The 23,277-nt window shown below is 35.3% G+C and overlaps 2 long non-coding RNA genes across 2 annotated transcripts; both read right to left on the bottom strand.

Annotated features, from left to right (window-relative positions):
* Nucleotides 1-9,614: 9,614 nt before the first annotated feature.
* LOC127513060 (uncharacterized) lies at nucleotides 9,615-12,294 on the bottom strand. Its single transcript, XR_007930314.1, has 3 exons — nucleotides 12,210-12,294; nucleotides 9,848-10,213; nucleotides 9,615-9,733 (listed from the first exon to the last, which is right to left on the bottom strand). It is a non-coding gene; the product is annotated as an uncharacterized LOC127513060 (long non-coding RNA).
* Nucleotides 12,295-17,393: 5,099 nt separating this feature from the next.
* LOC127513712 (uncharacterized) lies at nucleotides 17,394-18,646 on the bottom strand. The gene is made up of 3 exons (XR_007930474.1): nucleotides 18,502-18,646; nucleotides 17,762-17,830; nucleotides 17,394-17,681 (listed from the first exon to the last, which is right to left on the bottom strand). It is a non-coding gene; the product is annotated as an uncharacterized LOC127513712 (long non-coding RNA).
* Between the last annotated feature and the right edge of the window lie 4,631 nt (nucleotides 18,647-23,277).

Here is a 23,277-nt window from a genome sequence, read left to right as displayed (position 1 = left end):
GTAACAGAATTTACAGTAACAGAGTTGACAAACAATACTATAAAGAAATTGTTTTTCATTAAAAGCACTGAATTATTAAAATTGAACATGTTTTCAATAAGATACTGGAAAGAATTTCTGTTAGTGAACAGATTTTTTTCTTAACTTTTTGAAAAGCAAAATGTATCTCCAATTATAGAATCACTCATATATAAACAAGGATAGTATATTTACAGGAACCTCATATTTCTTTGGAAAAAAAAAAAAAAAAGAAATAAATTTAGGCCAAAACATGTATGCAAATGTCTGTAAAATAAGTGTTAGAATCACAGTTTCATTCATTGATAGATTTGTGATGTAGGCTATGACCTGCATTTAGCTCTAAGTTAAATAAAATACTGAAAAATCAGGAATATATTATTTGTTAGTTATTAAACGTAACATGCAGTTAACAAATTGTCATGACTATTCAGCACTGTGGACAAAGTTTGCAAAGAGGTCAATTTTAAAAATGCAATATTTTATTAATTGTTTTGAAGAAGATGCTGCCATTTTGACAAATACAAATACAAGATTTGGTCGATATACTGGAGTTCAAATGACTTTGTCCCACAATGGTTTTGTCACCCTGAATGTTATCAGATCATTCCATTACAATTGTCCATTTTCAGTTAGTTGTCTTACCCGAATACGCCTGAAATGTTGAAATGTCTTTATATGTATCATCAATCCACTTAAGTTAGTAGTGTGCACAAAAGAAAAAAAACACAGAATGAAGTACTGCAGTCATGTCCACTCAGACTACTCCACATTTTCATAATCATGGTCAGAGCAGTTTGCATACATCTCCTCTTCTTGTGCTGCACTGTTCACGTAAATTGCAACCTTATTTTCAGGCCTGTTGATATAAAGTGACGAAAACTGTCCTGCAAAGAAATAAAAAAAACAATTTAATTTATTGTCAATATTTCCATAATAAAGGTAATTTATGTTATTTATTTATTACTCACTTTTCCTTTTGGAGTTTTTTTTTCTTAACTCTTGATCATTCTCTGCAGCAGAAATGGAATAACTATAATGTCTCAGATAAAAAAAATCTGGTCATGCTTTTTACTAACAGCATTAATGTTATTAAATATTAGTATTATAACCTACTATATGTGTAAAACAAGAAAAACTCCTTAAACCCACCATAGATGATTTGATTTTTGCTGGCATCTCGAACTATCATCACAATGAGAGAAAGACAATGATTAAAACAGGACGTCACTATCTTTTAAAACTTGAAAGTTGATCAGATTCATGAGACCATGTGTTACTGAAAATGGTCACATGTAGCATAGCTGTGCGTGGACGAATACTGTTAATGGCTTACCTTGCTGGCTGTTTGCATAATGTGGTTGATCTGATGTTTCTGAAAGAAAGAAATTGTTACTTTATTGAGCATGCAAACATTGCAAATTTATAATTTATTCAGAACTGAGATGATATACTTACTATTTTGTTTATACACAATGCAACACACCATGACCACAAGAAGAAAAATAAGAATTGTTGCTCCTCCTGCTATGAAGGGCCAATAGGACATCACTGTGTCTGTTGAACTTTCTGATTCACCTTGTTCAAATTCTTCTGCCTTTCAGCCAGAACATTTGTAACATGTTAAAAAAAAAAAGACAATATATCACTACAGACAGTATAACTGTAGTATTAAATAGTATTAAAGTATTTAAAAAGTAAGGTTTTAGTGTCAGGACGCAATAAAATATACTCATACAAAAGATCATACTGCATTATTTCAGTTATTTCAGTGAATAAATCATGATTTTCCATTATTTTAAAACTGTCCTCTTGGATGCAAAGTTGTAATACGGTAGCCAGTAATGTTTTTTTACTCACATGTGTGAATTCCAGTGTCCTGATGATTGATGCTATAGTTAAAGTCTTAAGACAGTTCACAGTGGAACAGACCCACATTATAGAGGAGGATGGAGGACTTTCCAGTTTCGTAGAATTTGGAGAAGGTCTTCTTCTGTTGTCCTAACCCTTTACCTGACTTTTCAGATTGTTCTCTATAATTAGGTAGAGTTGCATTGGTGCAACATCTCTGCTGTGCAGCCTGGTCTGGAGATGGCTGTTTCAAAGAAACAAGAGAGCATATCTGCTCAAACCTGAGAAACCACAGCAACAAACACATGAATGTATTCACAGTTTCCGTCTGCACATCACAGGTGATCCAACTTTGCAAAATGATGATGTTTGCTGAGCTTCCTGCTGTTTTACAATGTTTATAGGCAAACTTATATGCTGATGAGAATGTCTTTTTTAAATATATTATGGTTATATTATGTTTAAATAGTTACTCCCCAAAATGACTGTTAATGGAAACAATAACACACTCTTACATTCTGCTTGCTTGATTCTATAGTAACATCTCTCAAAAGGACTGTTTAAAACCATAAATATAACCAAAAATAAACCTTACCATTTAGAGGTGAAAAATGCAGAGTAAAAAGCCCCACAGTCCAACACAGAAAAAAAAGGGTGTATGTGGCGTGCACCGAAACCGTGAAACAAACTCTGAAGAGGTGAAGAGGCTGTTGGACAAGTGTCTTCTGCCGTCATTTCCTGATCTCTCTACCTACTTGGCCAGTGTCTTCAAAACGATTTCTATGCTCATAGTGTGTGCTTGTATGTACTTAATCTTCACTGTTACACAAAACCACTTGATTTGTATTAAGATGGATTTTTAAATTGAACTCAAGCTTTAAAATGGTGCACAAGTATAGCTATGCTTTTTACAAGGCTGAAAGAAATTCATTAAGAAATGATTAAAAATTTATTCATTTTAATTTTTCCTCAGTCAACTATTTTGCTTTATTCACTTTCTTTAGGATTAGATCATTTTAAATGAGAAAAATACAGAGGGAGAATCTACTCTGTGAAAATCTATTTTTAATATGACTAATTATATTAATAGTGTTAAATTATATCCAACATAAGTTAAAATGACTTTTCTGATGGTGATGATTAAAAGCAGGGTAACTTGGCAGTGGAGGTACATAATGAACAATTTGTGTTTGTCAGCTGTGCTGGAATGTGGAGATATTTTAAGAAAGCCATTACTGCCCTCTAGTGGCCCCAGCACCCCTCCACCAGAGATAATCCTAAATGGTATATCTTTCACAATTATTCAACATCTTATTTTCTGTTTACACATAAAAACGTATTTAGAAACGTGATCAGTCAAAACGGATTCAGTATTAAACTTCATGCCTAAACTCTGATGTCTGGATTTGATTTTTTTATTTATTGTATTTTATTTTATTTTAGTTAGTTAGTTTATTTGGATATTGGCACATTGATTAAAACTAGAGATGTGCGCTTTCGAAACGCGCTTCGTTAAGCTTCAAGTCCTTTGCGAATCATTTATTTCGAATCGAACCAGTGATTCGGAGCGCGTTTGAATCTGCCAAAGTCACATGATTTCAAAATACGTCATTCATAACTGTATCGAAACGGGCTATAATCTTTGTGAGTCCAAGAATCAGTGTCTATAGAGCAATTTTATATATTTGTAGACATTTAATGACACATTTGTATAATAAAAAGGAAGGGTTGTAATTAAAAGTTTCATACTATTCTGATTAACCAAACTCTCCATAAAAACAAAACAAGCCCTACAACTTAATAAAATAAATAATAAAAGAGACACTTCATAATTAGTGGTATTATCTAGATTATTTGTTAATTGCATCTAATAGATTACAGTTTCAATAAAACATTTACAATTGGTTTGTAAAAGGTGTTTGCATGTTTGGGCTGAGTTTTCGCTGCACTTACACCATTCTGACCAGCAGGGGTCACCAGCGTGTCGCGTTTCGAGCTCTTTGAAACAGTGAATCATTTTGCCAAGCAATTGGTTCAGTTGATTCAAAGTTTCGATACGCTTTCGTTAATTAAAACCCAGCTCAAAGGTCTGATCCATAACAACCTTTCTTAATGCTGTTGATATAATGCATAACTAACTACATATTTATTGCTGTTCCACATTATTACAGTTATGAAATTTAACTAGGCATATAGATTGGATTGCTGTGTGATATTCCTGTAGAAGAAGAAAAAAAAAAAGTAAGTAAAAAAAGTAGAAGTAAAAAAAAAAAACTTTAATAAAACTTCTGATAGATGATAAATGACCCACTTGATGTTGTACAAACTAGTAGGCTATATTTTTAATAAATTTAGATTCTAAGTAATTAACATACATCTGCATATTTTTTGATAGTGAAATGTAAGGTCATAATGTAAGGTCATACTTACTCCCTTCATTGGTGAACTTAGCTCTGTGATTGGAGCTGCTCTCTACAGAAATTGAACAGAATCATATTTGACTCATGTCTTAGACAAAGTTTAAAGCAGAAGTAAGCTACTAAGGAAAATCCCAAATTCAGTATCTCAGAAAATTAGAATATTACTTAAGACCAATACAAAGAAAGGATTTTTAGAAATCTTGGCCAACTGAAAAGTATGAACATGAAAAGTATGAGCATGTACAGCACTCAATACTTAGTTGGGGCTCCTTTTGCCTGAATTACTGCAGCAATGCGGCGTGGCATGGAGTCGATCAGTCTGTGGCACTGCTCAGGTGTTATAAGAGCCCAGGTTGATCTGATAGTGGCCTTCATCTCTTCTGCATTGTTGGGTCTGGCATATCGCATCTTCCTCTTCACAATACCCCATAGATTTTCTATGGGGTTAAGGTCAGGCGAGTTTGCTGGCCAATTAAGAACAGGGATACCATGGTCCTTAAACCAGGTACTGGTAGCTTTGGCACTGTGTGCAGGTGCCAAGTCCAGTTGGAAAATGAAATCTGCATCTCCATAAAGTTGGTCAGCAGCAGGAAGCATGAAGTGCTCTAAAACTTCCTGGTATACGGCTGCGTTGACCTTGGACCTCAGAAAACACAGTGGACCAACACCAGCAGATGACATGGCACCCCAAACCATCACTGACTGTGGAAACTTTACACTGGACCTCAAGCAACGTGGATTGTGTGCCTCTCCTCTCTTCCTCCAGACTCTGGGACCCTGATTTCCAAAGGAAATGCAAAATTTACTTTCATCAGAGAACATAACTTTGGACCACTCAGCAGCAGTCCAGTCCTTTTTGTCTTTAGCCCAGGCGAGACGCTTCTGACGCTGTCTGTTGTTCAAGAGTGGCTTGACACAAGGAATGTGACAGCTGAAACCCATGTCTTGCATATGTCTGTGCGTAGTGGTTCTTGAAGCACTGACTCCAGCTGCAGTCCACTCTTTGTGAATCTCCCCCACATTTTTGAATGGGTTTTGTTTCACAATCCTCTCCAGGGTGCGGTTATCCCTATTGCTTGTACACTTTTTTCTACCACATCTTTTCCTTCCCTTCGCCTCTCTATTAATGTGCTTGGACACAGAGCTCTGTGAACAGCCAACCTCTTTTGCAATGACCTTTTGTGTCTTGCCCTCCTTGTGCAAGGTGTCAATGGTCGTCTTTTGGACACCTGTCAAGTCAGCAGTCTTCCCCATGATTGTGTAGCCTACAGAACTAGACTGAGAGACCATTTAAAGGCCTTTGCAGGTGTTTTGATTTAATTAGCTGATTAGAGTGTGGCACTAGGTGTCTTCAATACTGAACCTTTTCACAATATTCTAATTTTCTGAGATATTGAATTTGGGATTTTCCTTAGTTGTCAGTTATAATCATCAAAATGAAAAGAAATAAACATTTGAAATATATCGGTCTGTGTGTAATGAATGAATATAATATACAAGTTTCACTTTTTGAATGGAATTAGTGAAATAAATCAACTTTTTGATGATATTCTAATTATATGACCAGCACCTGTATATATAGGGCTGTCAACGTTAACGCATGCGATTAATTCAAAATCCTAAATGCGTTAAAATAATTTCACGCATATTTAAAAAATTACGGAAGCATGTGAAATTGCGTCATAATGTAATTTACGTCATGCAGTTAGATGATCTTAAAAATCCACGCTGATTGTATCAGAGATGGCAGAGAGAATTATTCATTCCAGTGTCTGTTTCGCTTTAAAACACAAACTCTCTGTCATATTGTGTCATTGTATCTGAAGAGCGCGAGCCCTCCCGCATCGCGCTGTTCCTGTCTGAACGGAACGTCAAAACATCCCACCGCAGTATGGCCAGATGATATGAAAACTATGTTTCTCGGCTGGATAAAGCAAACCAGCTTCTTGCTATGAAAGGTGTTGGCTATTAGGTAGTTGTAAGTGCAGGTGCTTAGTAAATTATTGTATCTGAGATAAACTAGTATAAATGATAATATTTCTGAGATAAACACGCGTAAGTTGTTTTTCGTTTTGTTTGAAAAAAATGAAAATCGAAAAAGAGGCCGTTTTTTCATTTTCCGATTTCAATGTCAAATCAAAAAACGAATGACCAAAAGATACATGGACCCTTTTGTAACTTAATGTTTCATCTTTATTTAATTATTCAAAGAAGTTTATATGCAGTTATTTTATATTTGATTACTTTGTTCAATTTCTGTACCTGAAAACTATTGTTAGATAGTAATTGGTCCTTTGGTGTACATAAATGTATGAATTATATTAAATCATATCATTTGGTTATTTGGTGTCCTTTTTTGGAAAGACATCTAAATTTACCTTGAAAAAATCTGAAAAATACAGTTTTGTGAAAATCACACTTCAATCTGATGGTTTACTTTGTTGGATATAGGCAATGATGGCAAAATGGACGTGTTAAACAAGATAAATGGTGTATGCTTTATTTCACGATAAGTGTGCGATTAATCGCGATAAAAAAAATTCATCTATTGACAGCCCTAATATATATATATATATATATATATGTGTGTGTGTGTGTGTGTGTGTGTGTGTATGTGTGAATGAATGCATGCATGAATTATAGTGACAGCTACATTTGGGGACAGCCAGCACACCAAAAACTGGGACTGTCAGAAAATGGGGACGTCTGGTCCCCCTAATCTAAGGAATGTTTTGGAAAAAAAAAAAAAAGCTTCACAGCACATTTCTGAAATCTGCTTTATGTTTGGTAGCACAAAAATATTTGCTCATGAACCATATTAACAAACTTGGTTTGCAGGCAAAGCCTAAAACTATAATAAATATTTTTTACCAGCTATGAATCTGTTTTTGCAAAAGGCAGTTTTGACACCAACATTTTAGATACCAGTGAAAATTCACAATTCTCTATTCCACAGCCAAAACTACTAGCCTAACTGATATAAATTTAAAACATTATTCAAGGCAATTAAACAGTCAGTAATAAAATAAGAACAAATAATCAAATTACAAGCAATAACACTTGCAGTTTTGTAACATATTAATCCTTATTAAAGTTACAAAAGTTATTCAGTCAAGAGCAGTGTACAAATACATATTTTTTGATAGTGAGATTATTAAAGAAAGACATACAACTGAAGGTTTGAATATTGCTGATATTATTTCATCAATGGACACAATGTAAGGTCATACTTACTCCCTTCATTGGTGAAATATGCTCTGTGATTGGAGGTGTTCTCTACAGAAATTGAACAGAATCATATTTGACTCGTGTCTTAGACAAAGTTTAAAGCAGAAGTAAGCCATATTGAAAAACATGATTAAAGGAGCTGGAAACCTACCATAGACAGGTTCACGGCTTTTCTTTTTTTGACCTGTAATACCACAGAATATGAATATGTTTGTTGAATCCAGGATAGAAAATTATATGTCATAAATCTTTCTCTCTCTTAAGTTCGATCCTGATATACAGCTTGACTGTATCAGTTATATATATATATATGTACAGTGCTCAGCGTAAATGAGTACACCCCCTTTGAAAAGTAATATTTTAAACAATATCTCAATGAACACAAAAACAGTTTCCAAAATGTTGACAAGACTAAGTTTAATAGAACATCTGTTTAACTTATAACATGAAAGTAAGGTTAATAATATAACTTAGATTACACATTTTTCAGTTTTACTCAAACTAGGGTGATGCAAAAATGAGTACACCCCACAGCAAAAACTACTACATCTAGTACTTTGTATGGCCTCCATGATTTTTAATGACAGCACCAAGTCTTCTAGGCATGGAATGAACAAGTTGGCGACATTTTGCAACATCTATCTTTTTCCATTCTTCAAGAATGACCTCTTTTAGAGACTGGATGCTGGATGGAGAGTGATGCTCAACTTGTCTCTTCAGAATTACCAATAGGTGTTCGATTGGGTTCAGATCAGGAGCCACTGAATAATTTTCACCCTTTTCTTCTTCAGAAATCCAACAGTGGCCTTAGTTTTGTGTTTAGGATCATTGTCATGTTGGAAAAGTGCACGATGACCAAGGGCATGGAGTGATGGTAGCATCTTCTCTTTCAGTAAAGAGCAGTACATCTGTGAATTCATGATGCCATCAATGAAATGCAGCTCCCCGACACCAGCAGCACTCATGCAGCCCCACATAAGGACACTGCCACCACCATGTTTCACTGTAGGCACCAGGCATTTTTCTTTCTATTCCTCACCTTTGCGATGCCATACAGTTTTGAAGCCATCATTTTCAAAAACATCTATCTTGGTCTCATCACTCCAGAGTATAGAGTCCCAGTAGTCTTCATCTTTGTCAGCATGGGTCCTGGCAAACTCTAGGCGGGCTTTTTTGTGCCTGGGCTTTAGGAGAGGCTTCTTTTGTGGACGGCACCCATGCATGCCATTCCTCTGCAGTGTACGCCGTATTGTGTCATGGGAAATAGTCACCTCAGTTTGGCTTTCTACTTCTTTAGATAACTGCAGTGAACTTGCATGCCAATTTTCTTCAACCCTTCTAATCAGAAGACGCTCCTGTCGAGGTGTTAACTTCTGTGGACGACCTGGACGACTCTGTGAGATGGTTGCAGTTCCATCTTTTTTAAATTTTTGTACCACCTTTGCTACAGTATTCTGACAAGTAAAGCTTTGCTGATCTTCATGTAGCCTTCACCTTTCTGGTGTAAAGAAATTATTTTCTTTCTCAGGTCTTGTGACATTTCTCTTCCATGTGGTGCCATTGCTGACAGCATGAAATGGGAAGGGGTTTTAACACCCTTTTATAGTCAACTGTCTGCTGGACACCTATGTAATGAATAATTAGACTCACCTGTGGTTGAATTCTTGTTAAATTAGACATTTGTAGTCTAAAATTTAGCTTTGCTCCAGAGACTTTCAGTGGGGTGTACTCATTTTTTGCGTCACCCTAATTTGAGTAAAACTAAAAATTTTGTTCTCTAAGTTATATTATTAACCTTACTTTCATGTTATAAGTTAAACAGATGTTATAGAAAACTTAGTCTTGTCAACATTTTGGAAATTGTTTTTGTGTTCATTGAGATATTGTTTAAAATGTTACTTTTCAAAGGGGGTTTACTCATTTACGCTGAGCACTTATATATATATATATATATATATATATATATATATATATATATATATAATGAATGCATGCATGCAAGAATATTTCATGTGGTACTTTTAAAGGCAATAAACTCTTCAAGATTAACTGATTACATTATAAGACAATGTAGGGAATTCTAATTCTATCATACTTACATTTGAAAAATGTACATGCAATGATGAGAAGCACAAGTAGCACTACTGCTCCTCCTGCTGATCCAGCTGGGATCAGCCAAGTCAGCGAATCCACTGAAACAACAGCTGAATCTGAACCTGAAGAATGCTCATTCTTATTAGATAATAGATAATGAACTTTTAATTAACTTTTTAAAGTATTTCAAGAAGTAGCTGCACGTTAAGACTTTAACCAGAAATACTGCCATTTACCTTTGTGTAGTTCAGTTATCTTATAGGCGAGGAAACAGTTGGTTTCTCTGAACAGTTTGCAGTGGTAGACACCTAAATCAGACTGCTGCACATTACGGATACGGATGGAGAAGTCCAACAATTCAGATTCTGGTAATTTTGGGAATGTCTCAATTCGTCCACGTTGGTTATTCCAGAATTTTGCCTCACCATCCAGACTGATCTCTACAAAATCTGTATTGAGGTGAGTCCACACCACACAAGATTCATTCGTCCGGTTTGATTTCAAGAGGTCTGATTCAAAGGAACAGGGAAGCAGGACTTCAGATTGAAGCTCAGTGGATAAACTGACATTGGAGATTAGATCTCCCCGACATACATTCAAACCTGTGAAAACCACAACAACTTAGCATCAACAACTTGTCTAGTTTCATTTGCTATGTGGGCTGATCTGGTTTCTCATAAATAAATTTGCAGTCTCTTTATCTTAAATCTGTTTTAGTGGTTTTTAAATCTTTTTTTTTATAATGCTTTTATTATAGCACGATTATAGCGCTGTTAAATCATTGCTTAGAATCATATAAACCAGATGACGGCATCCAAAACACTAGGCTTAAACTAAACTAAAAACTTGAATTAACAAAAATGAAGCTACAGGTGCATGTCAATAAATTAGAATATCATGAAAAAGTTATTCTTTTTTTTTCCGTAATTTAATTCAAAAAGTAAAACTTAAATATATTCTAGATTTATTAGACATAAAGTAAAATATTTCCAGACCTTTTTGTTTTCATTTTGATGATTACAGCTTGCTGCTCATCAAAATCAGTATCTCAAATTATTAGAATATTTAATTTCAAGATCTATTAAATTACCATTCTCAGGGTACAAATACTGGGTTTAGGTCAGTAATCCCAACAGCAGTCATGGGGAAGTCTGCTGACTTGACAGTTGTCCAGAAGACGATCATCAAGACCCTCTACAATGAGGGTAAGCCACAGAGGGTCATTTCTGAAAGAGCTGGCTATTCGCAGAGTGCTGTGCCAAAGCATATTCATGGAAAGTTGACTGGAAGGAAAAAGTGTGGTAGGAAAAGGTGTACAAATGAAAGGAATGACCGCAGGCTTAAGAAGATTGTCAGGCGAAGCCGATTTAAGAACTTAGGAGAGCTTCAAAAGGAGTGGACTGAAGCGTACCAAGCCACTTCTGAACCAAAGACAACGTCAGAAGCATCTTACCTGGGCTAAGGAGAAAAAGAACTGGACTGTTGCTCAGTGGTCCAAAGTCCTCTTTTCAGATGACAAGCTTTATGGAGATGCTGATTTCATTTTCCAGCAGGATTTGGCACCTGCCCACACTACCAAAGGTACCAAAAGCTGGTTCAATGACCATGGTGTTACTGTGTTTGATTGGCCAACTCGCCTGACCTGAACCCCATAGAGAATCTATTGGGTATTGTCAAGAGGAAAATGAGAGACACCAGACCCAACAATGCAGATGACCTGAAGGCCGCTATCAAAGCAACCTGGGCACCCATTACACCTGAGAAGTGCCACAGGCTGATCGCCTCCATGCCACGTCGCATTGATGGAGTAATTCATGTAAAAGGAGGCACAACCAAGTATTAAGTGCATAGATATGAACATACTTTTCAAAAGCCTGACATTTCTGTTTAAAATATACTTTTTTTTAATCCTTTTTTTTAATTGATCTTATGAAGTATTCTAATTTTTTAAGATAGTGAATTGGTGGGTTTTTGTTAAATGTAAGCCAAAATCATCAGAATTAAAAGAACCAAAGACTTAAAGTACTTCAGTCTGTGTGCACTGAATTTATTTAATACACGAGTTCCACAATTTGAGTTGAATTACTGAAATAAATGAAATTTATTGAGATGCACCTGTATATGTAAATTTGCCATGTTTTAAATGGGATAAAGTTTAATGCTTAGATCAAACCTTATACTGATATTTTGGTAACACCTTACAATGAAGTCTCATTTGTTAACATTAGATAATGTATTAACTAATATGAACCAGCAATACATTTGTTACAGTATTTATTAATCTTGGTTAATGTTAGTTAAAAAAAAATACAGTCGTTCATTTTCTGTTCATGTTACTTTACAGTGCATTAACTAATGTTAACAAATACAACTTTTGATTTAAATAAAATAAATGTTGAATTTAACATGATCTAAGATTAATAAATGCTAGAAGTATTGTTTATTCTTAGTTCATGTTCAACTAAAATAGTTAACTAATGTTATCCAATGAAACCTTATTGTAAATTGTTACCTATATTTCTAATAAATTAACTCAGTTTACAGTTTAAAAATTATATATTCTTGCTTAAATAACAAAAATAAATGTTTGTATCTTACCATAAATAAATTTAACATCAAAAAGAAGCAGTCTTAAAATCCAGGAGATCAAGTAATTCTTCTCACACGGCATGTTCAAGAAGAGCAGCTGCAGTATGTGCTGTGGTTTTTACATACACCACCACTAAACTCTATGGGCTCTCTCTCAACCTTTTTTTTTTTTTTTTGATACCATTCTTGTGTCTGTTGCAGCTTACAATGGTACTACAGCAAACAGTTTTCAACAGTAACAAAAATATATACTTTTATGGTGAACTTCATGTCCTTCAGTTTATTTGTTTATAACATTTTGAGAACGTTAGAACAAAATAATGAACATTATGAACATCATACTGCATAAAATAATGAATATTGCACATGGGTCATCACAGAACTGTTGTTCAGTTTCACATCATAGATCTTTTAATAACTAGTGACAGGTATGACATTTACACTTTTGGGCAGAGTTACTATGCAATCTGCAATCTACATTCAGGGCAAAAACAAATAGATAAAGCTTTCAGCTCATGAAACCCTGTTACAGTTCACAGCCTCAATTATAGCAGTAAATGCCTCTATCAGTCTTATCTGTGCCTCTCGATTTCACTGTTATTTAAAGCAGACTGAATGTAGATGATATTGTTGGCTCATTTTTGATAAATTGCTTTTTTTTGTCATGAATAAATGTGGATGTAAAATATAAATGTATTTGCATAGGAGGATGCACACTGAAACTGATTTACTTTATAAAATTTTCAGGCACAAAATTAAAAGAATGTTAGGCATTTCTCACCAACCGACATTTAGTTAGACGCTTGAAGGGATGTGGTTTTGAGGTAAAGCTTTTATAAATAGTCTAAAATTGTCATACTTCTCAACACTATTAGTTCTCTTAAATGTGACGTTTTGCGTTTTAGCTCACTACTAAAATGAGTCACAGATTCAACTGTGCTGTTTTTTATTTTTAGTTGATGAAGGCTTACATTGCAACAAATGAAACTGAATCGAGTGCAGGGTACTGCTGGTTACAGCTCATGCACCTTTCCACCAACATCTTCCTGTGATCATTAGAGGTGAATATCATTATACGCTATCCATGATGTCACTGTGTTTGAAGTAAAATTCTGCAAGTCTTGCAGTCCCCTCTGTGGCTGTGGGTTAAAACTGTCACTATATGATTGCTCTGGTAACCAACAGGTTATAGTATGTTGATCGTTTATTTATTTATTTTTTTTGTAGGAGGAGATAAAGTGCTGCATAACACATGAGAATGAACCTCATTGGTTACGCAGCACGTTTGAGCTTCCGGAAGAGGTTTGTTTTTGTGCGTCATTTGGTTGAGCATCTGTTTATGTTCACTGATCAGGGTTTATATGTGAGTAAAAGCCTAAATTAAATCTGTTCATCATAAAAAGTGATCGAGTCTCTTCAGAAAATTTTACTAAACTGCTCAACGCATATGGATTAGTTTTCCGATCTCTTTATGAAGTTTTTGAAGCTTCAAAGATCAGGTTGCAAAAGCAGTCTATGGAAGGAGAGACAGCTGTCAGATTTCATCAAAAAGATCTTCATTAGCGTTCCGAAGATGAACGAAAGTCTTTTGGGTGTGGAACGGCATGAGGGTGAGTAATTAATGACAGAATTTTCATTTGGGGTGAACTAACCCTTTAACCCTTTCATGCATGAATTATGACACCCCCCATACCAGACGAGGAATAAGGGTCTTATCTAGCGAAACGATCGGTCATTTTCGAAAAAAATACAACTGTATATGTTTTATATAAACAAACGTTCGCCTTCTTAGTGCCTCTGCCAAAACCGCATTTCCGCATTCTCCAAAATGCTTACGCTGTATGTCCTACACCTTCCCTATTCTACTTACGGAAAAAATGTAACTGGCGCTGCGTTCGTTCCGCAAATTGAATAGTAGGGAAGGCGTAGGACATACAGCGCAAGCTTTTTGAAGAATACAGAAATGCGGTTTTGGCGGAGGCACTTAGAAGGCGAACGTTTGTTTATATAAAGCATATACAGTTGTATTTTTTTCGAAAATGACCGATCGTTTCGCTAGATAAGACCCTTATTCCTCGTCTGGTATCGTTTAAAGCCCTTTGAAGCTGCACTGAAACTGTAATTTTGACCTTCAACCGTTTGGAGGCCATTGAAGTCCACTATAAGGAGAATAATCCTGGAATGTTTTCATCAAAAACCTTAATTTCTTTTCGACTGAAGAAAGAAAGACATGAACATCTTGGATGTCATGGGGGTGAGTAAATTATCCGAAAATTTTTATTCAGAAGTGAACTAATCCTTTAAGTAGCGGCGCGCGAGTGACCAAGTGTAGCAGTGTAGCTGCACAGCCCCCTCTGTTGGTGAATATAATCACTACACGATTGCTCCCTGCTCTGATAACCAACCGGTTATTTGTATAGCACATTTCATACACAATGGCAATTCAAAGTGCTTTACATAAAGAGGAAACAAATACATAAGAATAAAAATAAGAAATAAAAATAACAGTAAAAACAGAAAATACCACTATCTGGATGGAAGAGTCAGGGAGTTTCAGTCAGAATATTTGTAGCTACCAGGGCTAACTCAACTTTGTTTTCCGTCAGAGCGGATCTAAATAGATCTTCCTCACGCTGGAGGGATAACTGTAAAAATATTTATATTTGTCAGGTAGCTGTGCGTTTAAACAGTACCCTTACAGACAAATCTTCCTGAACTAACTCTGTCAGAGTTATGCATTAAAACAGTCAGAAAAAAAAAATGATGCATAAAAGATTGATATAAAATGCATTAAAAATGAAATAAAAACAAGAAAAAGAATAAAAAGATGATGCATATAAAGTAAAGTGCAAACAGTTTGGACAAAGCACAGTGCTCAGTCAGTAAATGCATAGCTAAAAAGATATGTTTTGAGTCTGGATGTGAATGTGACTACTGTTGGAGCACATCTGATTTATTCAGGAAGCTGGTTCCAGCTGTGGCTGGCGTAACAGCTGAAAGCAGACTCTCCTTGCTTTGAGTGAACCCTTGGTATTTCTAAGTGACTTTATCCAGATGATCTTAGTGATCTGTTTATATTCTATGAGCATATCTGCAATGTATTGAGGTCCTAGGCCATTGAGTGATTTATAAACAAGTAACAGTACTTTAAAATCAATTCTAAATGCAACTGCAAGCCAGTGGACTGGTGTGATATGTTCATATTTTCTGGTTCTGCTCAGAATCCTGGCAGCAGCGTTCTGTCTATTAAAATAATCCACCCTGCTAATGATGAAAGCATGAACAAGTTTCTCTAAGTCTTGACTGGAGACAAAGCATCTAATGGGGACATTTCGGGGGACAGCTCCAGTCAGGGACAGAACACCAAAAACCGGGGACGGGACGGGGAAGTCTGGTCACCCTACAGTAGTATGAATTGTAGCTGAAGATGATGTCCAATTTAGTGGATAGGTGATGAATCAGAATTTCCTCCTAATATAAAATAAATTCTTGAAAAATGTAACAATGATATGACTTTTAGATGTTACTTAATGTAACAACCTTTTTAAAAAAAAACTTCTGAGGCTGCAGAGGCTGATGCAACTGTGCAATCAAAACCCATACATATTCAAGAAATGGCTTTTCGAATAGCTGTCCACTGTAGTGACCTCTATGTGTGAAAGGGTTAAATGTTGGTGCTTTCAGTTGAACAGCTGAAGCCATCTGATGGCATTGAGCAGCCTGTTTTGTGCAATCGTACACTTATCTGAATTGTTTTTAAAAATATTTCCCTTTCCATATGTGGCCATCATGGTTTCAAATGCCATTCCATCATCCCATGGTCCAGAGATGTTCACATCTAAAATCTAACATGGATGATACTATACCTCTATCAATAGGCCTAGTAAAGAGATGTGCAAAAAAACTAAAAATTCCCAAACATGCAATGATATCTGCTGCTTACTGCCCCCTTTTTCAACAGCACTAACTTAAAGGGATAGTTCACCCAAAAATGAAAATTTGATGTTTATCTGCTTACCCCCAGGGCATCCAAGATGTAGGTGACTTTGTTTCTTCAGTAGAACACAAATGATGATTTTTAACTCCAACCGTCTGTCAGCCTTATAATGTGTGTCAATGGGAACTTCGTCTATCGCGCTCTGTTGACGGAACTGATGTCTCGCGCTTTGCTTCAATGAGTGCGAGACATCACTTCCGTTGTCAGAACGCGATCAGACCTCACTAAGCGAATGCTGAATGCAGTTGGACATAGTGGTGTTTTAGAGGTAAAAAATTATATAAATACTGTTCGGTTTCTCGCACTAACTGATCGTTTCGTGTCTTAGGACATCAATGTGTTGTCACGAGCCGCAGGGTTTAATTTGGATTTGTCTAAGCAAGTTTTATTTACTCTTATAGACGAAGTTCCCACTGACACGCATTATAAGTCTGACAGACGGCAATGGTTGAGGTTAAAAATCATCATTTGTGTTCTACTGAAGAAACAAAGTCACCGACATCTTGGATGCGCTGGGGGTAAGCAGATAAACATCAAATTTTCATTTTTGGGTGAACTATCCCTTTAAGTCCATCAACCTATTGATGTTCATGGGTGTTGTGACATCCACAAAATGAATTAAATGTCACACTGATGTTTTCATAGAAACCACCACCAGATGTCATAATTACCACAATTCTGAGCAACTAATTCTGGTCTACAGCACAATGAACATAAATGCTGCAATGAAAGATGTCTTCATAATTCACTAGTGTCACATTGCTAATATATATACTGTATAAAGGGGGTAACAAACTAACAAGACAGGTGCAAACAAATCTGGGAATGATGATGGGAAACAGGAAATGAGCAGAATACAAACTAAAAACTAAAAAAGGCACAGAATGACACTTGCTTCTACTGCATCTGTGGTTGTGTCTATTTGTAGTTTAGGTGATAGTTCAAGTAGCTCAGTTGCATCTCAAACACTACATCCTACAGCCACAGCAAAGAGCCTCTGCTCAGTGCAGCTGAGCCAACAATACAATGTTCAAAAAGAAATTTCAGACAATAGAGATAAATGAGATAAACATGATTCAAACTTTATCTTCATCTATTACCTGTTAACACTGATGAAAATTAACTCTCAGCCTGAGCACTTGCACAGTCAAATTTTTTCATATGCTTCTACAATCTGTATATAAAAATGTAATTTCAGGCAATAGGTTTGCATGAGCTAACTTTAATTGTGCTTTCCCAGCGCAACCTGACTAAATTTGTTTCACTCCTTTAGATCAAGTTGTTGCAATATTAAACAGAAATGCAGTGAAAAAGCTGGAGAACAGAAAAAAAAATTGCTTTGACTTTGTCCTAAAGCTTTCATTTGGATAATTCTGAATTTTAATTCTTTTAATGTCCTCTCTTGACCGTGGAGTATAAGACAGTATCTGAAATGACATGAACCGAGTCTTCAGTGGAGCCGTCAATGTTGTTATGCACAAGAACTAATGAAAGAGACAGAAAGTATGTAAGATGGTGTCAAATTAAGTAAAGGGTCACATATATTGACATTTTACAAAAGTACCGTTGCTCTCATGGGAGTTGTGTGACCTATAAATAATTGATGCATAGGTTACTTCTTCAACAGCTTGACCTGAAAGAAAAGAAGAATACTTTTGAATAATAACAGCCATATTTAAAATCATTCACTTAATAACTCAGTTTAAAAATGTATACAATTATTTTAAATTATTGCTTATTTAATCATGCACTCTGAACTGCATAATTATCCAAAAGAAAAAGTGAAGCACGTTTTTCTGAGGCCGCAGTTTGTGCCTCAACACCAATTCAAGGCTTTTATGTAGTTAATTTGGTAATATATTGTTTCTTTTTTAGGAAATAAAACACAGAACAGAAGTTCATCAGATGTTGAATGTCTTACTGTGCACATTCTTTGTAACTTAAACTTGCCACTCACTCTGTAGTATAAGTTTAAATATTACTATATTAATTTAATAAATAAAACATAAATAACATCTGCATTTTCTTGACCTGCAACATCAAACCACTAGTTTAATACTGTGCTGACTCTATACTCTAGTAAGCTTTAAAAAAAAACATCTTTAAGCACAAAGAAATAAGTGAGCTTGTAATTGACACATTGATCTTGCTATGACATAAATCAGTTATTTCCCTATAAAGCTCCTAATAAAGCTGACTTTACAATTATATCCTTATACTGTGTGTATTAATTTAATGTGAAACTTTAACTTTGAAGCTGATCACTCGAAGCATTTAATAAGACTGCTGAATGCTAATACTTACGTTTAAAAAGATTAATTGCGATTATGATGAGCACAAGTAGCACTGCTCCTCCGCCTGCTGCTCCAGCTGTGATCATCCAAGGCCACCGAGAACTCACTGAGACAACTGTTAATTGCATTACATTCACAAACAAGGCCTAAGCCTAGTCCCTAAAATGTATGTTTGAGCTATTTTAACTGAAAGCAAAAAAAAGTGCGTGATATAAATCTACTTGTTTTAATCATTGTTCTGAATCCAATCTGGATGTAGTCTTTGACAAAAATACAGTTTTCTTTTTGTTTAAAATGTTGCTTTTTTTTAATGAAACTTACCCACATTCAAGTGTTAATAAAAAAGGATGCATGAAGCTAGAGTAAAATCTTTTTAAAAAGGATAAAGCACAGTTAAAGGTATATTTTAAGAAAAAATGAATACCTAAATAGGAACGTAGTATACATAAAGTTCAAAAATAATATATAAATAGTAAAATATAATGATGTTATGTTTACTTAAAGAAAACTTACAAGTATACTTGCAGTATACCAAACTAGTAGTTTACTGAGAGTATACTTCAAATTGTACTTTCATAAACTAAAAAATGTGCTACAAGTATTTGACTAGTACTATCAGTACTATCAGTATCTATCAGTATACCTATAAGTTCACTTGTGGTATAGTTGCAGTACAAACAAAAAAACTTAGCTGTAAACTTAGCTGTAAAACTTAGCACAACTAGTTTACAGCTAAGTTTTTTTGTTTGTACTGCAACTATACTACAAGTGAACTTATAGGTATACTGATAGATACTGATAGTACTGATAGTTACTACTCAAAGTTACTACTGTTAAAGTATACTTTTATGCACTAAAAAGTGGGCCCATTTAGTCCCAAGTCTATAGTACCATATTGCCACAAAATGGATTTGCATCAAGAAATAAACCTTGAGAAAGAAAGAATTCATACACTGTCTCTTGTACACGAGGGCCTATTTATACTGACATTAGCTGTAATGATCTGTCTTATTTGACAATTACGATAAAAATTTTAAAGGCAGTGTTTCAAGTAGTAGCAGCACATTAAGATTTAACCAGCAATACTGACATTTACCTTTGTGTAGTTTTTGTAGTTCAATTATCTTATAGGCGAGGAAACAGTTGGTATCTCTGAACAGTTTGCAGTGGTAGACACCTAAATCAGACTGCTGCACATTACGGATATGGATGGAGAAGTCCAACAATTCAGATTCTGGTAATTTTGGGAATGTCTCAATTCGTCCACGTTGGTTATTCCAGAATTTTGCCTCACCATCCAGACTGATCTCTACAAAGTCTGTATTGAGGTGAGTCCACACCACACAAGATTCATTCGTCCGGTTTGATTTCAAGAGGTCTGATTCAAAGGAACAGGGAAGCAGGACTTCAGATTGAAGCTCAGTGGATAAACTGACATTGGAGATTAGATCTCCCCGACATACATTCAAACCTGTGAAAAAAACAACACACCTCAGTACCATCAAAGTAAAAGAAAAAAAAAGTTCAAAAAGTTAATCTTTTTGAAATATCAAGAAGTTACAATACATTGCAGTGCTCAAAATGTGTACATTTAATTATTTTATTATTGTTTGGATCAATATTAAGGAAATAATCAAATGTATTGAGAAATCCAATGATACCGGACATAAACGTATCATTCGTCTTACCATATGTACATGTAACATCAAGAATAAGCATCCTTATTATCCAGAACATAAGGTCACTTTTCACACATGCCATTTTTCAGAAGCGCAGCAGCAGTATGAGCTGTGGTTCTTACAAACACCACTCTAAGAAATAAATATTTTTGGGACTTCCGTTCAAGCTCAGACTGCGTTTCAGCTTGCATGTGAAAAGGTAGCCTACTAAAAACATTTTTTTTATTCACTCATGATCTGTCACATGATTCTTATAATTCAACACTAGTAATGTATGTGTATGTGTAATGTAGTAATGTGTCCCAAGGGTCAAATATATAGATTTCTGAAATTTCAGAAACAGACTTATTGAAAAGGGCAGTTTTACACTGACAGTGGATAGTTAATGTTAAACCATGTGTTTGAAAATTCTAGACCTTTATCAAAGGAAAGTATTATAAATTTATATAAAGGGGCAAAGCAAATAAAATCATGTTGATGCACAGAATTGCAAAAAATGTTGGAGATCATTTTGATAGTTCTTTCAAATAATGTTAATGCTGAAAACAAACTACAGCTAGTCAGATGCTTTAGGGGATGTGGTTTCATGTTAAGATGTTTCAACCTCAAGAATGGGGAAGGGCAACTTCGATAGTGACGAGGGCCAACATTTTTTCTCCTTCATACCAAGGGGGCCAGATTACTAATCTACACTCACACCTTTTTTTTTTTTTTTTTTACACTGTTTTACTCAATTTACTTTTTATTAAGGGAAATCAATGTACAATTAATGTAATTTTTTTTAAACATTTTATGAACTGTTAAACTTGTGCAATTTTGCAAACACAAATGGGAAACTTTGTTTTCAGTTGACAAGCAATATTACCCCAACAAGCAAATGTAAACATCTCAATTGCATTATCTGTAAATTTGCAACAAACAAATGTACAGATTGAAGTCCTATTTTTGATTACAAGCCTAGATAACATTTTCAACTCAGCCTCGTTAAAAAGTGCTTATTTAAAAAAATAGTTGTTCCATATGGCATTACCATAATCCACATCCAGGTTACCATGAAAAATACTATTTTTTTTAACGTATAAGAACATAATAAGTGCAAATTTCTGTCATTCATTTGGCAAAAAAATGGTTTTGTTGACCATGCATTTTACCTTAAATCTAAGCAGGGGCGCAGGAGACATTTTCAAAGTGGGGGGGGGGCAAACAGCGTTCCGGGGGGAGGGGGGGTTGTTCTCCCGCGGTAGAAATCGGGGGGAGAAATGGGAACGCAGGGGCACTGCGATGCGACCGCAAAGGGCACTTTCACTTTCGCGATCAAAGTGCACGCCACTGATAAGCATTGTAAATGCAGTATTACAGTATACAAATACCAATTAAACGCGCAGGTCTCCTCTCGTGCTTCCTCCCCACTGCGTCACTGGGCAAGGCAATAATCACTTTCGTTTCGCTCTCAGATATCTCTTTTATAGATACCATCAATACTTTTACCTTTCTAGATGTAATTACCGAAATCAAAACAGTCCATAAACTATATCCTCACGAAAACGCCAGTCAAGCCAGCTCGCGCGTCAACCTGAGAGATCAGCCTCCTTACTTTAAAGTGTAAAATTTCTCAGTTTCTGAAAGGACGGTTTGGCTTGATTGACAAACGCTAACGTTCAGGCATGATTTATATACCATCGACCTGTCCTAAAACGTTGGCACGCTTTGATCGATTGTTTGGAGATTTGATCGATTGCGTGTACTGATAGTTACTACTCAAAGTTACTACTGTTAAAGTATACTTTTATGCACTAAAAAGTGGGCCCATTTAGTCCCAAGTCTATAGTACCATATTGCCACAAAATGGATTTGCATCAAGAAATAAACCTTGAGAAAGAAAGAATTCATACACTGTCTCTTGTACACGAGGGCCTATTTATACTGACATTAGCTGTAATGATCTGTCTTATTTGACAATTACGATAAAAATTTTAAAGGCAGTGTTTCAAGTAGTAGCAGCACATTAAGATTTAACCAGCAATACTGACATTTACCTTTGTGTAGTTTTTGTAGTTCAATTATCTTATAGGCGAGGAAACAGTTGGTATCTCTGAACAGTTTGCAGTGGTAGACACCTAAATCAGACTGCTGCACATTACGGATATGGATGGAGAAGTCCAACAATTCAGATTCTGGTAATTTTGGGAATGTCTCAATTCGTCCACGTTGGTTATTCCAGAATTTTGCCTCACCATCCAGACTGATCTCCACAAAGTCTGTATTGAGGTGAGTCCACACCACACAAGATTCATTCGTCCGGTTTGATTTCAAGAGGTCTGATTCAAAGGAACAGGGAAGCAGGACTTCAGATTGAAGCTCAGTGGATAAACTGACATTGGAGATTAGATCTCCCCGACATACATTCAAACCTGTGAAAAAAACAACACACCTCAGTACCATCAAAGTAAAAGAAAAAAAAAGTTCAAAAAGTTAATCTTTTTGAAATATCAAGAAGTTACAATACATTGCAGTGCTCAAAATGTGTACATTTAATTATTTTATTATTGTTTGGATCAATATTAAGGAAATAATCAAATGTATTGAGAAATCCAATGATACCGGACATAAACGTATCATTCGTCTTACCATATGTACATGTAACATCAAGAATAAGCATCCTTATTATCCAGAACATAAGGTCACTTTTCACACATGCCATTTTTCAGAAGCGCAGCAGCAGTATGAGCTGTGGTTCTTACAAACACCACTCTAAGAAATAAATATTTTTGGGACTTCCGTTCAAGCTCAGACTGCGTTTCAGCTTGCATGTGAAAAGGTAGCCTACTAAAAACATTTTTTTTATTCACTCATGATCTGTCACATGATTCTTATAATTCAACACTAGTAATGTATGTGTATGTGTAATGTAGTAATGTGTCCCAAGGGTCAAATATATAGATTTCTGAAATTTCAGAAACAGACTTATTGAAAAGGGCAGTTTTACACTGACAGTGGATAGTTAATGTTAAACCATTTGTTTGAAAATTCTAGACCTTTATCAAAGGAAAGTATTATAAATTTATATAAAGGGGCAAAGCAAATAAAATCATGTTGATGCACAGAAT

The sequence above is a fragment of the Ctenopharyngodon idella genome, chromosome 5 (assembly GCF_019924925.1).
Source record: "Ctenopharyngodon idella isolate HZGC_01 chromosome 5, HZGC01, whole genome shotgun sequence".
NCBI lineage: Eukaryota > Metazoa > Chordata > Actinopteri > Cypriniformes > Xenocyprididae > Ctenopharyngodon > Ctenopharyngodon idella.
Note: the sequence above shows the minus strand (reverse complement) of the source record. Positions and strands in the feature narration are given on the sequence as shown.